Source organism: Balearica regulorum, chromosome 11, assembly GCF_011004875.1.
Source record: "Balearica regulorum gibbericeps isolate bBalReg1 chromosome 11, bBalReg1.pri, whole genome shotgun sequence".
NCBI classification, from domain to species: Eukaryota; Metazoa; Chordata; class Aves; order Gruiformes; family Gruidae; genus Balearica; species Balearica regulorum.
In genome coordinates, this window is record NC_046194.1 from 17,833,730 (window position 1) to 17,850,181 (window position 16,452).

Consider the following 16,452-nt stretch of genomic DNA (forward strand, 5'->3'; position numbering starts at 1 on the left):
AAAAAAGTGAGAGGAGAAGAAGGATTGGGAAAAGATGACATTTCAAGAGTATCAGCGTGGTCACGTATGATGGAAGTATTGGACAGGGCAGTGGGAACAGAGTCGTGTTTCTGAGACTTCAGTGAGATGAAATCATTCATCTTAGTTAGAACAAACTCAGAGAAATGCCAAGTGAGGAATAGAAATAGTAAGCAAGAAGTATATTAGAGAGGAGTTGAAATGGAAGACCAAAGTATAGTTGAAGGTCAACCGCTTTAAAACGGGAACGACTGAATCATGCTTGTGTTCCAAGAGGAGAGACTAGAAAAGGCCAAAAACATCTGAAAGAAACTGCAAGGAAAGAGTAAAGAAGCGATAGAAAATAGAAGTTGCAGTGGGATTAGTAAGCACCATGAGCAGCCTCAGAAGTCAAGAGTCTGCACCTCTCTCAACAGGGCTGGGGAGGAGTGAGGGGAGGAGAAGGGGCAAGCTACGAGGTGAGACGAGACATTATGTTGTTCAATGTGTAGGGGAGAGATATGAAATTCTGTGTGAGAAAATGGCACCTCAGGTAACTAACCTGCATTACTGGCACTTATGCATCTGTCTTGCGCTCCTCTACCACACTCCCCAATCTTTCCCCAAAACCCTACTGCTTTGTAACACTTTCTGTGTTAGATTGTTATTTTAAAGTGACTTTTACTGATTTAATGGATTGTCTCTAAAACTTTCCTTCTCTTGGCCCTATTTGATGAACAAACAAGACTCCACTTCTGCTGTGATTTGATCAAGAAGAGAGAGGAGGGGAGATTTCTTGTGCTGGTGACGTTTTTGTACTCAGTAGACTTTGTCCTTTATAATGGTGCATCGGAGTGTCATGCCCCAGTCTGCTCTGATGAGGCATATGCAAATGAGTGCCATGAACAGGGCAGGATGAAACAGAACATAAGAAGAATGAAAATCATGCAATTTTTTTGTTTTATATTTGATGCTGTTCTTGCATCAAAAGTAAGGGAAATATTTTGCGTTTGAGTAAGATGGCCTTTCTTGTACAACAGTTGTCTGCTAGTGAAGTTGCTGCCTCCTTTTCCCTGCTGCCATTTCTTCTGCCTCTAGCCTTGACTGCTATACTGTTGACAGCAGATAAAAGTACAAACCCACTGCCACTACTTCTACCTTCTATTACTATATATTTTTTCTGTTTTCTACTAGAATGAATGAGAAGGGGTTTTGGTCCAATTTGGCTTTGAGTCACTTACTCTGTTGTACCTTAAGCTATGTGTAGCTTCTCAGTGTTTGCTCACAAATTCAGTCTGTGATCCTGTCAGCATTTGGACGTTACTTCCACTCAGATGAGAAGTATTTGGTAGCTTTGTGGCTCCTACTTAGCTCCAGTACAGTCTAATTAAACACTTTGTCTTGGCTGAGGGGGCGATAACCACAGGCTGAAGGGTGCAATATTCTAAATGACGGTGTGAATAGCCTCTTAGTCTCTTCTCCCATCCCAGAGGTGACTGAAACATTTCTAAGGAAGTAGCATTTTGGTGGAAAGCTTTGACTTTTAGGTTAACAACATCTTTTTTTCATACAGGAAGAGGAATTATATACTAAAAAAATACGATGACAATACATGGATTCAGAAACTCTGCTCAGAAAAGCTGTAGTTTGTGCCTGCCTGATGCTTTCATTCTCTCATAGACTGGGTTCTCTGGGGTATTTGATTCTTTGCTGTGCACCACAAGGTACCTAGAGGCATGTGAGATGGACTTGTATCAAGACGTGTCTATCAGTAGGAAGTGGGAGCATCAGGGACTGAGAGGCATTTTTGAGCTATCCAGTTTTGTCTCCGACGTTGATATATTTCAAATCTCATCCCAAGTATGGACCATTGCTTCTAGTTCCTGCTCTAAGCAGGATGTAATAATGCCATATTCAACACAGACTCTGTCCAGGCAGAATTGGAGTATTTTTAGTGTTTATTGGCAATCTCACATAGTCATGGCAGGGTAGTTTGATCTCTTCCCAAAGACAAGTGTGAAGATCCCTGTTCTTTCCTGGCACTAGAAGAGTGAGTTTGTCTAATGAACCACTTATGTCACTTTCTGGACCCCTTTTATTTTTCTTAAACATCTAACATCCAAATTTATTTATTTGCTTATTTAGGTTGTGATGTCCAGTGAAGCTTGGAGCTGTGTGTGTGGGTGTTTCCCTGAAGGAGTTGCCAGTGAAATACACACTGCTGAGCTGATGGCAGCACTTCTTACTAGACCATACCAGTCAAGAGGGTGAATGAATAGCATGGTAAGGATGCAGTATATCTTTAGTTTAAGGAAGAAGACAGACTTTTGTTTGTGGTCAATCTAGAATCGAAAGTGTCAGCCACAGAGCACACCATGTTAATCCCTGGTTTCACAATCACAGTATGTTCCGATCAGTATTGCAGTGGAATAGGCTTTCCAAAGCAAATCCCAGGGCACTTCTGTTATCTTAAAATGAAAGCTTTAGGAACCTAAGACTTAGCTGCTTACTCTGAGCTGTATGGTATAAAATTGAGTGTGTCCTGTATGCTTGAAAAGGAAGTAATTTGCATGACAAAAGAGTATCTGTATCTAAGTCTAAAAAAATATCTCTTTTTCCAAGTTTTTTCCAATTCCTCAGGTCAAACCATGCTTGATCCCATTTGTGCCTGAAATTTCTGTTCAGGCTAGTAAAGGCAGCAAAGCAGTCTTCCAAATGGGTGTACATTGGTACCAAGTTTCAGCATAGTTCATTTTAGCTAAACAGTGTCCATGGTGATGCAGAATTGTGTGTGCTGCTATTTCATTTAAACTGAATAATGAATATATGCTGTTACTGATTATATTAATATGTAATTATTACCATGAGAGACTAATCCCCTGAAACCATTGGTCACTTGGTGTATGTTCATTTAGCTACAAATACTTTTCATTTTCCATTTGTATTTTATCATTTAATTGCTTTATTCAACATCACCCTTTTTTGATCTCCTGTTAATCATTATTTGGAATGAGAATTAGCCCTTAAGCAAACAGTGCCCCAAATCTATCTTGTTTCTTTATGTGTAGTGATGACCTTGTGTTGGACAGAAAAAAAAAAAAAAAAAAAAAAAAAAAATTAGCTATTACTTTAAATTTATAATAAGAGTTCTCAATTATATTTGAAAATTGCAGTTGAAAAAAAACCTTAACATTCATATTGTAAATCAACAGATTATATTTTTGAAGGACCTCAAATTCTAGAAAGACCTGATGTTCTGAATGCCTAGTGGAAACCTTTCCTTAAATATAAAATAAAGAAAGAAAAGTTCACATCTCTCTCTCTGAAAGAGATCTAGACACTTATAATTTCTGTAATTTCTTTGAAGGGAATCAAGTTTGTAAGCATCTGTTTTCAAACTGGGAGTTGGTGCCCAAGGCAGTGATATATCTGGAAAATTTGATACCCAAAATCATGTGACAAAGAACAGTATCCTCCCTGGAGCTGTTTGAGCTGGCCTGTAGAAGGGCAGCAGGAGCAAAGAGACAGGGATCAGGGAGCTGTCTGCGATACACTTGGGAAACCGGGGTAACTCTGCAGTTCCCTCCTGGCCGTGTATTTGTTTTCCTTCCGTAAGAGTCTTGGACGTGAGAGTGAGGAGGTATCCAGGTTGTCCAGAGTCCTCTGGAGAGGGCCCGCACATGCACCTTGGGATTGGGGTTGCAGGTTGCGCAGTTGCGATAACCCTCCACACTGTCAAGACAACAGCTGTTGCTTGGTGTCCACTTCAGAGAGGCAATCCTGTTCTTCTTAGTAGAATGGCATTTTCTTCACCGCACTGAACTGGATTTCTAAGCCCTTAATGTTTATGTGTTTTGTCATAAAACTAATGAGCATCCACCCCCTTAAAAATCTCATTAAAGTTTGTCTTTGGCAAGTTGCCTCCCAAAGTCTTGACAGTGCTTTGGGTGCTGATGATCTGATCGGAGTGTCTTCTCATTCCCTCCTCCTTCCCCATCTGTTTGTATCCACCTCTGTGTTACAAAAATAAACTATTTGGGGTAGGAACCATTTTTTTTCTGGTTTTGCTTGGTGCAATGCTGTCTGGTGCACAACTTCTCTGCGGTATGAGTTAGCCTCTGCTGGTTGCTGTTACACCATCTCCTTTATCCAAACAAGTTACTTGAATGGTAGGCTGTGTGCTGCAGCATACATGTAGCATACGATAATACAAATAACTCGCATGCTTTCCTGTATATAACCTGCATCTTAGACCACGCATTTACACTAATAATTCTGGCCACTAGCTTAAAATCAGAGGTAGAAACAGAGGGACTGTTGAGGAGGTGCGTGAAGGTATGGAAGATCAGAGGCTGCGGAACTTGTAGGGAAAAATGACGTCTGGTCCCTCCTCTTCAGTATAATCTGTACTGCTGCTGAATCATGAAGGGGGGAGTAACAGGAAGCTTGTGCACTATATATATAAAAATGTAGCTATATTTTAAGAAATTTTAAGATACTTCATAAAATGCTGCTCTTTGTCTACTGATTTACCATGATCCGAGATGATACAAGGAAGAAAGCAAGGGAACTGGAGTCGCAAACAGCCTACAGGAGCAAATTCTTCACTTGCGTGCCTTTGAATGTTTTAAAGTTAGGATTCATTAAACAGTGCTTTAGGGGTTGCAGTCATCATTTAAAAATACCCCCTTTAAACAAACAAGAAATAGTATAGCTGAACGCAAGTACGATAAAATATAGTTCAGTGGTTCTTTGGTAGCCCTTTATTAAGGATTTGTCTGTAAGCAATTCAGTGGGCTTTGAGAAATTGGGGAGATTGTTGTTGTTTAGGAATATCAAAGAACTTTTGTACTTATTATATAGCTCTGGTGAACAATCATTAATCGTCTTAAAAATTACTGGGGACAGATAACATAATAAACTGCCCCTGGGATGTATTTCTGTTTTATCAGCCAGCAGTTATAAGTAAAAGGCAGAAATGGTGCTTCTAGCCAGTTTTGTTTAAAACAGCAGGAATGAAGAAGGAATAATCAGAATGTGAAATGCATTAAATCATGGCAAGAAAATTCCTTTCATCTTGAGTACAGCTGCTGACTGTCAATAACTGAGATTAATGCTACAGGAAACAAAGCAGAAATGCTAGATATAATGACATTTAAAGAAGAGCAATAACCAGTTTATTAAAGGAAAGTGGTTTGAACTCTGTGAGTTTGGCAAATGGAGTTTCAGAAGCATTTTAAGATACTTTGCCTCATCTAAATCATCATAGGAGTAAATTAAAATATATCCTGTAAATGAAATCTGGTCTCTCTTTGTATTATCTCCTCTAAGGGATATGCATACTCCTAATTCTTAAAAGGAACTCAGATGTCCTCATTGTGAGCCTGAAATTCTGTATCCCAAAAAAGTGCCACTTCAACAACTTTCCTATCTGATATGAATACACTGAAACAGAGGCTGCTTTAGCAGTGCATGTTCCATTAAGAATGAAATTGAGCTAGGTTTAGGGGTTTTTTTTTAGCTTTCTTTTCTGTCCCATAGCTTTCTCCCTTTCACAAATTTAATTGCAGCTCCTGGCAATGCTCGGTGGTGCTGCTCACAGGGAAGTGCAGAGCCAGGCTGGCGAGAGCAGTTCTGTGCCAGCAGCCACGGAGGGTACGTGACAGTTTAGGTCAGTCACTGTTTCAGTTAGTGGTGTGGCATTAACCTGGGTGTGCCTCCTCTCCAGTGAACTAAATTCTTACAAGTTCTACAAACATTATCTTTAGAATTTCTAAGCATCATTACCTTGGGAAACCTGGCCAAAAACATCTCATCCAGAGACAAAAAGGCTCAACTCCCCTCTTAGTGGGGGAGCTAGAAGGAATTTCACCTTGAAGAGCTTGGCTGGCAGAGATGTTGATTAGAGGCTATGGATGAGGTTCTCTGTAGGCCAGAGTGCTCCAGTATTTATATACATCCTACTTTATAAATTTCTGTGGAGCCCTAGGGATGGAAGTGCCTACCTTTGTAGATGGGGTGGCTGTAGAAGGACCTTTGGTATAAGACTGCAATGTGCTTGTTAACTGGACGCCTCTAATGATCTTATGAGGCACAGCGCCATTTACCACTTGCCTGTTCCTACCACCTTCCCCTTCTTGCTTGAATGTTGCATTTACTCCATTAATTCCTTCTCCATTAATGTTATCAGTTTCTGTCACTCAGCTGAAGTCCTCTGTATTTTCTACCAGTCCGACTGGGCACGTCAGTCTCTTTGATGTGTACCTGTTTCTTTTAATGAATTAATTCCAAGGCTAGATGATCTTTGTGATCATCTTGCCTGTCCTTCTGTATAACACAGACCATGCAGCTTCCCAGAAATAATTCAACCATAAGAGGAAGGCATTTCTCTCTAATGTTCATTTAATTGGGTGCAATGATTAGTCTTTCAGCCCATCAATATTTCAAAAGAAAGCCCACCCTAACCTATGATTAACTGAGGGCAATAAACACATTTTGGATTGGAAAGTTAAAACTAATAGATTCAAAAGGGCTATTGAAGGTGATTAGTTAGAAGTAACTCATTTCTCTGGCGATTTCTAGTCTGGAGGGACACTTGGCCTTTTTTTCCTGCCTAATGCATGAGTGGCTCCTATTAACATAAGCAGGACGTCTTTTGTGTAAACCTCCTGTGTGGCTGTGGGTACATCTGTCAGCAGCACAGAGCTGCGCGAGGTACCTCAGCCGGCTCCATGTCAGCCCCGTGCTCTCTTTCGGGCAATTTTTTGGGCATCCTGTTAATCATGGGAGCGGTCTTCACGTTGTTTAGAGTGAGAAATGAGTTTTGCCACTATAGTATCTTGTTGAGACTGACTTGCATCAAATGGTACAAAAGCCGTTACCTCTTAAGGATAGTGTGAAATTTTGCTCATGTACGAGACGAGAAGCAGAATGTGTTCAGATGTGAGTGGGGCCAAGGACTATTAATGCATAATGGAACGTGGCCATTGAAGATACTCGTTTAGGAGCAGCTTTTATGATGATGTAGTAATTACTCTTCTAATAGAAAAAAAAATCACAGGCATTTAACAGCAGCTGAAGAAACAGCAGCAACAGAGGGGATCAAAGAGAAGTGACATAAAGGCTGATAGCAAATGGGGGCGGTGGGTGGGGAAGTGCTATTGACCTTAAATGTGAAGAATTTAGATTATGATTCCTCTGGAGCAGGAAATATATGCCCTATTTTGTTTAGTAGCAATCTTTTTTCTTTAGTGATAATAAATCTCTGCAAGTCTAATAGAAATTATAATTAGCCGCAACAAAAGCTTCCGTGGAAAAATGGCTTCAGCCTAGTACAGTATGGGAGAAGAATTTACGTGTGTCTGCTTTTCAGAGGCTCTGTGACCTGCTTCGTGGGACCAGATGCTTAACTGTATTCAGGGACTTGGTGGAACTATGTCCTTGCTTCAAGGCCCCTTTGTTAATTAAGAAACTAGAATTGCTTTGTGTCATGTGATAGCCTAGGCCTAATGATACTGCTTACATCACGTGTGTCTGCCTGTTGAGCTTACCTACATAACTGTGAGTTGAGAGGGGGAACGAACAGTGCTGGAGATTGCTGATGGCTTTTTGCAGAGGCAGGCTCCCTGTGGCCTTGCTGTTTGAATGGCTCATGAAGATGGCTCAGACTAGAATCAGGTCCAGTTACAGGACCGGAGCGATTGCATTCTTTATTTTATAAAACTGGCACTCAGTAAACAGATGTAACCTTCATTTTTCATAGAAACAAACAAGAGTGATGTAGGAAGCAACAAATGACATTGGCTCTGAAAGTCGGTGAGGTATCTCTGTAGCGTGCGGTAGAGGAACTGAATTTTCCTGGTTCTGGTGCACAGGAAAGCACGGACAATGTCATACAGTCAGAGTGGTGCTTTGCTTTTTCCTGTGTGGTAGAGCCACTGATCAGACACAGAAGTTAATGTCGGGTTGGGCATTTTTTGGTCTTTGGGTTTGGGTCCTTATTTTTTGGTATGCCACGACTTGATGTTTCACATGACATAGATGGGTCTTTGTTACTGTTTGGAAGATTAGTTTATTGATTCAGCACTTACATGAAGTTCACTGGCTTCTACTAATCAGCATTCTGTGTACATCTGGACTTCTGACTTTTTCAGAGATAATAGAATATGTTTTTAATACTATTTGAACCACTATATTCATACTGACTTAAATGTCAGTTCTTACCAATTTGACAGTATGTGGATTTAGAGGAAGAAAAGTTTCACTGAGCAGATTATCAAAAACTGAAAGGAGAAAGTAGTTTTCCAGATGACTTGATCCTGCTAGGTATGTCATTAAAAATAACAGAAAGCTCCTAAGCAAATGGATGCAAGCTTCTGGATGACATAGGCTAAATAAACTCTGGAGTGATGTTCTATTGAGAATGAAGCCATCTCTAATGAGTGAAAATACAGCAAATGGGAGAATACTCTCAACAGGGATCTGAGCTGCTTTTGATTGTGAGATGGTGTTGTCTAAGCTGGGTAAAAAGCAGTGGCTGAATTTTGGCTGGCATTGTGAGCTGGTACATTCTCTCCCACTGCAGCGAGGGTAGGGATTTTAGGATAAATTGAGCTGGGCTACAATCTATGCAAATGGGATTTCCAAACCCTGTGTGCACTGAGGTATGGAGGCTGAAGCCCTGGGGGACTTGCCCAGGCTGGTGCAATGCACACACACGTGTGCTCACCATCACACTACACCTGACTTCTTCCATTTCCGGCAAGGAATTCCTGCGTGCTGGTGGCAGGGGATGAGTGTGGAGGTGGAGAGAAGCTGAATAAAACTCAGAATACACTAGTCAGGCATCCTGCTACTACATCAAATTTGGGCTTGTATAATATGACACTGGATAAAGAATTTAAGCTTATTGATGGAGGAGTAAGTTGGCAGAATATCCCAAACTGTGGCTGTCTGCAACTTTATTTTGAGAAGTCCTGTGTAATATCTCTCTGTGCTTCATAGTACAACCATAAATTAAGATTTGCAATCATATTTCACCTGTTTCTTCAGGGGAAGGAATATTTTCTTAGTAATGATGGTGAGAGAACACAGAACTGCTTCTCCTTGTTGGCTGAAATGCCACAGGAATGGTTTTCCATACTGGATTTCACTCCAAAGCAAAATAGCTAAATAGCTGCATCAAAAAGAGTTTCCCCGTCCTAAATCTTAATGGTTTTATTTTTCTTGTCTATTGCCTTCTTAACTTCAGGTGCTTTGCCTTTTTTTCATTATATTTTTAAATTGAAAGCAGCATAATAATGTTTAAAACCCAGGCTGTTGCAGGTTTTAAAATATGAGAAAATAGTATAGAATATAAAAATTATTCAAAATTCAGTTAAAAGTCAGTGTTATCTTCAAATTGAGTACTTCTCTTTTGTTCTGGAGATTTTTGGGGACTCTATCTGCAGTGTTCTCAGTGCTTGAAAGATTATTTTTCAGTAATCTGTGTTGGGAGATTAGTAGGTGAATGCATAATTTTCCATAATCATAAGAGACAAGAGTTTTGAATAGTGGCCTCAGACTCCTCTAGGTCACTCGCAGCTTAAATTAACTTCTGTTCCTTCAGTTGTTGGGTTTTTTTCTTTTCTTCAAAATGGTTAAGAACACCATAAGGCTAGCTAGCAGGAATTTTCTCTTACCTATTGAATCTCACTTACAAGGATTAATGAAGAGGAAATGGGAGCTTTTGTTGTAGGAATTGAGTGAATCTTATGGCCTTTATAGCAAACTATTTGTTGATTTAGTAGAAATTGTGTTTCACTAGCAGGGTAATTCATCAGCATCAGACACCAGTAGTACTGTATGTGCTGAAATCAATTTTGTGTGAGGTTCAGAGCACACTAGAAATCTTATGCTTTAAAATAGCTTTTTGGGTATGACAGAGAAGAATCAAGTGATTACCCTAAACTGAAGTAAATGAACACGCTAAGACATGTCAAGCTTTATCAATCAGAGCTATTTAACAAAAACCCCTATGCATTGGGCCATTTTTATTCATGTTGGCAATAAATACTTCCATTTTCTGAAAAACTACTTGGGGAAATTTTTATCATGTTGAACTTCTCAGACAGCGAGGTGCTAGATGAAAAATGTCAGAACTGCTATTAACTGGAAACAGTTTATATGCTGGTAAATGATGAATGAGTGCAACGGGCGACGATGGTCAGGACACTCAGCCCCGCACAGGTTTTGCCTGGCTGGTGCTGAAAGATGGGAGGTTATCAGTCCTGCGCTCCTCTTCCCCCTGTGTTTCTGTGGGGAGCACATCCAGCCAGCCACCAACAGTAACTGGATGCAGCTGAGTGACTGTCACTGGACATGACACAAAGGGGCATAAAATATGGCCTGAGATAGAAATGGCAGGGGAGTGATGAGGGGTGGTAGAGTGTGAATATATCCAGTAGTGAAGAAAACTACCTGAAACTTTATCTCCTGACAGTATTTGTGTTCATGAAAGCTCTTGTTAAGCTTGGCAGGACTGTGAATGAGAAGGGGCTCATGGACGAGGGTATGACTACCTTTTTTTTTAAAAAAAAAAAAAAAAAAAAAAGGAAGTTTCTGAAATCTCCCTTTTCCCCCCAACCTTGCTGTATATGTATGTTAAGAGGAAAATTAAGAACTATTAGTGAAAAAGAAGTTAATTGCATGCTAAATCAAGCCTGGATATACAAATCTCCCCTATTTTATAATTGGTCAAGCTGAGCCATTCACAGAAAGAACTGCTTAAAGATGAATGCCTAGGGCATAAGAATTGCCCACAGTTGGAAGCTAATAATATCATATAAGTAAGGCAAAGTAATATTTGTGCTAAAAAAAAGAGTATCAATTAAACTCTTTGCAACATATTGTTGGATTCCTGATATTTAGATTTTTGCTAAAGGTTCACTGAGACACATCCGTTCTCCATTAACCACACAGTCATTCCTAGCTTGAGTTTCTGCACAGCTATTTTACAACGTGTGAGCTTCAGAGCTTATAAAAAATGTGATGTTAGTCACACTCATAGTAATATTAGAGAACGTTATTAGTACTGTCGTTTCCAGAGCAAAACCATGTCCAGCCATACCCTCAGAAATTTGCTTGGAAAATAACACACCTCTTTTTCTTCAACCTTACCAGGAGTATATGCTTAAAGGACCATTTTCTTTGCATGTGGATTCATTAGTTTTAAGCATGAGGTGCATATCTATCTTCATTCTAAAAGCTCTCCCCTGAGCTCCCATGAAAATTTGGCATTGTTATAGCATGCTTTCTTCTCTTATGTGTTCATATTACATGTGTATTTCTGACAAGTTGATTGGTATCAGCTAAACCTGGTTTTGCAAGTATAAATAACGAACTCACTTTTTTATCAATTATTATTTGCATCTTCCACGTAGGCTACCTGTTCTAATCTGTGCCCAAATCAGATACTTAGGCTCTATCTATAGTTAAATTGGAAGATAAGCTTGCAGTACTTGCTTTAGTTAGTTTCCCTTATAATGTTGAAGAAGTTGCAGTGGCTCTGTAGTAAATAAGTAGTACATTTCCAAACAGCTGGTTGGGGTACAGTGAGTGCTGAAGCCATACGATGCTGATAGATTCACTGGCTTTGTCAGTTATAAGTAACTGTGTGCCATGTCCATGAAGTCCTGTCACTTGACTAGAAGAAAACCACAAGTTGGGACATGTAAACAAACGTAACTGGAAGTCATCGTATCCTGGTGATGGTCTGTGACTTTTCCTGAGGCGACTGGAAAGCATTGCATGAAGCCTGTGCCAGGCTGGCTGTTACCAGACTTCTGGGGTAACTGGTGAAAAAACCATACAAGTAATTAGGATGATTTCATGTTCAAAAAATAAATTATGTGTGCGTTTTTAAGACTATTGCACATTATAAGATTTATTAGTCTATACTTCTTTATTTAAAGATGAGCACCCAACTTGCATGGATGCCCATAAGCATTGTGCTACTCTGACACCTCTAACTTGAGGGACGGAAGACTGCAGTCTCGTGGTATTCCTGGTGATTAAAATGTGCTGATGATCATAAATGATTGTTCTGGGTTACATCTAAGATTTGTCTTCCATGCTTTCTTTTTTCCTCGCGGGAGAAAAATTAACCCCATTCTATCCATCAAAGAGAGTCCATAAATTTGTATTCAGAAAGTATCTCCTGATTCATAGCTGCTTACAAAAGTCAACATTTTTTACAATACTCTCCACTAAACTGAGTCTCGATATTTTCCCTTTGTGGTCATATCTGTGGCATGCAACACACTGAAGGAGCACTGGGAAACCACAGGGTCCATTTTTTCTGCAGCCCAGATGTTGTTGCTACCTTTAGTGCTGCTGCTTTCCCAGCAGAGAGGGCCTGCAGCCAGACAGGAACTCCGTTGTCAGAAGCTGAAATGGAGAAGACCAAAATGAACCAAGGAGACGGAGAGGCTTGTTTATAATTATGCCACAGTTTATTGCTTATTTATCATTCAAATCTTTAAAGATGGGCTAATGGAGAAGGGGAACTAATCCTGTGGGTGTTCAATCTCTTCTGATAGTGAGAAACACAAGCATAAAATTGCAGTATAGCAGGATGGTCTCCGAAGAATTTTCCTAGGAGTCAGCTTTTTCCCCCCTACTGTGCAACACAACTGGAAAATTTCTATTATAACCAGGCTTTTCACCCAAGATAATAGCTTTGTATCAGTGACTGACTTGACTGAGTAGCCTTCCACAGGAGACAGAGATATAAAATTTTGTGTGCTTTAAACTTCACCTTTGACTTATGTTTCATAATTCTTGCTCTTTGTTGTGTCAATGAGAAGATAAAGATGGAAACGTCATATGGAAAAAATGGAATAACTAAACATACTACTGAATGTGGCCCAGGAAAGTTGAATTGATTTTTTTTTTTTTTTGTGCTTACCAGCAGTTTGGATCTCCTTCTAAATACCCCAGTTTTAGAGCATACCAAAATGATGTGGTGATAATATTCTTAATATATTAATTATTCTTAATTCTTAATATCACATTTTATGAGTGTTGTTCCAGATCGCAACATTTCTTCCTCTGCGGTTCATTGTAAGGATTCCTGAAATCCCTTAATCTGGAGTCAGTAATCTCTCTCAAACACATTGCTTCTATCTGCTATTAAAGGATTGAACAGAATTAGTATCCAGGAAGAAGTTTGTAGCGTTTATGGTTTTCTGAGGTTCATCCTTCCAAAATCTGAGTTCATCGTTTGGGCACTGATAGTCAAAAGGAAAGGCTGTAACCAGAGATTGGAAAGGAAAATAGGAAGAGAAACTGTTGACAGTTCTTGTTTGTTTTGAAAACTCTGCGTAGTCTGGCCATATGCTTGTTACTCTCTTCCCAGCTTTGTTCCCTTTAAAGGTTTTTGGTTTGTAAGAGAACTGGGTTATGTTGTGGTTGCCAGAGAAAGTGCAGGTTGCAAAGAACAGAAAGGGAGAGAAAGCTTTGAGCAGGGCTTGTGGGACAGCTGGGCTGCTGCAGAGGCAGACTGTCTCGGTTTGGTTTTACTTACTATGCTTTTCTTTTTTTCTTACAAAACAACTGGCAGTAAATTCAAGAGCTAAGGAAGGTTCTAGTCCCACACAAAAAAATTCCTACCGTTCTGAGAAGATATCGTAATCTGATGTGAATCCATTGTATGTTGAATGATAAATCTCATTCTTTATTACCTTATGGTGGCACCAGCCACAAATTTGAGCTACATTTGTAGACTGAATTAGGGTTCTGAAATGGCACTGAGAGCTGATTTGTTTTTCTCCCTGTGAACCAGTATCAGTGAAATCATAAAGCATAGTTTGAAAGATGCTTGTGCATATTGAGACTTTCAGTCATTGATCTTCAGAATGTATCATGCATATCTTTGTTTCAGAATTTCTTCCAAACTTTGGTTTATTGAATTCATTTAATTTATTGTCATTGAGCTATGCTCTTTCTAAACTGGATCTAGCTGCAGTCTGAAGGAAGAGCCTTGCTCTCTTTTTTCCCTGGAGCATTAAACCTCAATAAGTGTTAGACTATAATATTGGCAACCAGAATACAGAGGAACTCGCATTATCATCAACTGTCATTCTGATCTGACAATACCGTATTATATTCTCAATACATACTTTTGTGAGCAAACAATGAGTGGCATAAATGACTGTGCTGGTCTGACATGGGGAATTTGACTTGTCAGTTAGAGAAGAATAAGGCAAAAATTGTATACATGGCCAAAATATTTAGCATAAAAGTACTTGTGCTCCTCCTCCCTGCAGAAGGGAGAAGAAAGTTAAGAGGGAACAAAGAGACATATATTTAACAGATGGAAGAGGCTGCCTGATTGTACTACCTCTGTCAGCACTGTCGTCTTCTGATAAATGAAGTGCCCTGCATTTGCTGCACAGCTGTGGATACTGAAGGAGGAACTGGAAATGCATGTTGTTCAATAGAAAAGCAAAGATTATTTGTGCGAGCTCTTCACTTATCGGCTGACTCCAATATGTGTGGTGGCAGGACTGCTGGGTAAATGATTGGGGTTACATTCTTCTGGAGTAGACCCTCTTATGGGCTCTGACCTTCCTCGGCTCATTGCCTAGAAAGCAGTGCAGTTCAGCAGAATAGAGCCTCATGAAAGATACATTGCCAGTCACAAAGGAATTTGGCCTTATTTAATATAGTCTTAGCAGAAATATAACCAATTTACTCGCAGGGCTCAGTTCCTTTACAGTGGCTTAGAAATGGTCTGGATTACATGACAATTTAGTCCACTTTAAAAAAAAAAAAAGGTATCTTTCAATCAACTTTAAATATGGAAAAAATTCTCTTTAGTATGCAGTTATCAGGAGTAGAATGACTGTAATTCTGTTCAGTAGAAAATCTCCAGAGATACAGTAATTTACCTATTATATCACTTTATTGTATCTTTCTTATAACTTACCTTTGCGAGTTGGTGTTAGTTACGTGGTACTCCAGCCTTGCTTACTGTGCCGGAATGTATTTTCTTAGTGTATAAAGTCATCTTTCAAAATCTGTATATCTACCCTAGTACAGCGTTACGTGGAATAAGACTGATCTTTTCCATTGTAAGCTTGTATGAGTCTTGTGACCTTAAATGAAGTAGAACGTAGATAATAGCTGTAAATACAACTGCAGCATTAGTGAATTAAAATGCCTGCCTGGTTGTAAAGTTTACTGGTGCTTCAGAGAGATGCTTTAATTACAGGAGAGTTGTTTCAGAATGATCTTATATGTGATAGAACAGTGCTTGGAGGTGCAGCACAGATCAGAGCTTTTCTGGTGGAGCTGCAGTGCAGACTCAGTAAAAATTTAAAAAGCCAAGAGAAGCATGAGTGATAAAAAGGAACTAGGGAAAACTTTTACAAGTGGGGAAGCTGTGGCATGTTGGCCAAGTCATTGATTGCACCTGAATTCTTAATTTGGCATTTCCACAATACCCTAATAGTTTCTCTTGAGATAGAAGTTATTTTTGAAGAACAGACTTTAAAACATTACTTTTTTTTCTTTATCAGAAGAGGATTTTTAACATATTTCTGTATTTTATCATAACTAGCCAGACAGGAATGAAAAATACTGTTCTGTAATAGAAATTCCTTGTTTCTTACTCTGTAGTACACTCTGTCCAGAAATGTTCTTGGGGACGGTACTGCTCATACATGGATCATTAACTAAGCATTCAAGGTACTCTGACCTAGCCCGCTGTCATAGGATTAAATTAGATAGAAATCACAAAATAACTAGCTTTACAGATCTTCTCACCTTGGTCATTTTGTACTTGTATTGGTGGAATTAGACACTACAGCAGACAAGATGATTTCTTCAGGTAAGAGAAAATTTAACATCATGTCAGCAAAATAACCGCTTTTGAAAGTGAAGGAAGCCAGGAAGACTATAGTGAAGGTGAATCACTTTAAGCATAGGTTGTGTAATGCATTTAGAATTTAAGATCTATCTTGTGCAAATAAAAATAACGCAGTAACATCCGTGGGACCTCTGCTGCCTGAAAAGCCTAGGCCAGAAAACAGAAATTACAATGGTGATAGGGTTTTAACTTCATTAGAAATAAGCTCTTTGAAGACCTACAGTCATGATTGCGTGCATCTTTGGGCATTTCTTATTGTCTATTTAGTAGAGGCAAAGTGCGGGAGAAAGTGAATCTACTTTTAACATCTCCCCCCTTGTCTACTTTACCTGTACCAGAGCACGGGAAAGCAGGGCTGACTGCCTCCCACCATCTCTGACCGTAACAAAAAATCCCATGCAGATTTTGTACTCAAGCCAACACGTGCAAATCCCGGGGTTAGAAATATCACTAGAGCTTAGCAATACACACTCAGTGAAACCCATTTCCAACACAGAATCTCACCATCCCGGTAGGAAGTGTCCCTCATAATAGGACATACAACC

The 16,452-nt window shown here is 39.5% G+C and overlaps 1 long non-coding RNA gene across 1 annotated transcript in view; it reads left to right on the top strand.

The window, feature by feature from the left end:
* Nucleotides 1-2,162: 2,162 nt before the first annotated feature.
* The window catches only part of LOC142603284 (uncharacterized), a 178,520-nt gene continuing 164,230 nt past the window's right edge, over nt 2,163-16,452 (top strand). Inside the window, exon 1 of the long non-coding RNA XR_012837173.1 lies at nt 2,163-2,280. This is a non-coding gene — a long non-coding RNA (uncharacterized LOC142603284). The remainder of the gene's footprint in view (nt 2,281-16,452) is intronic.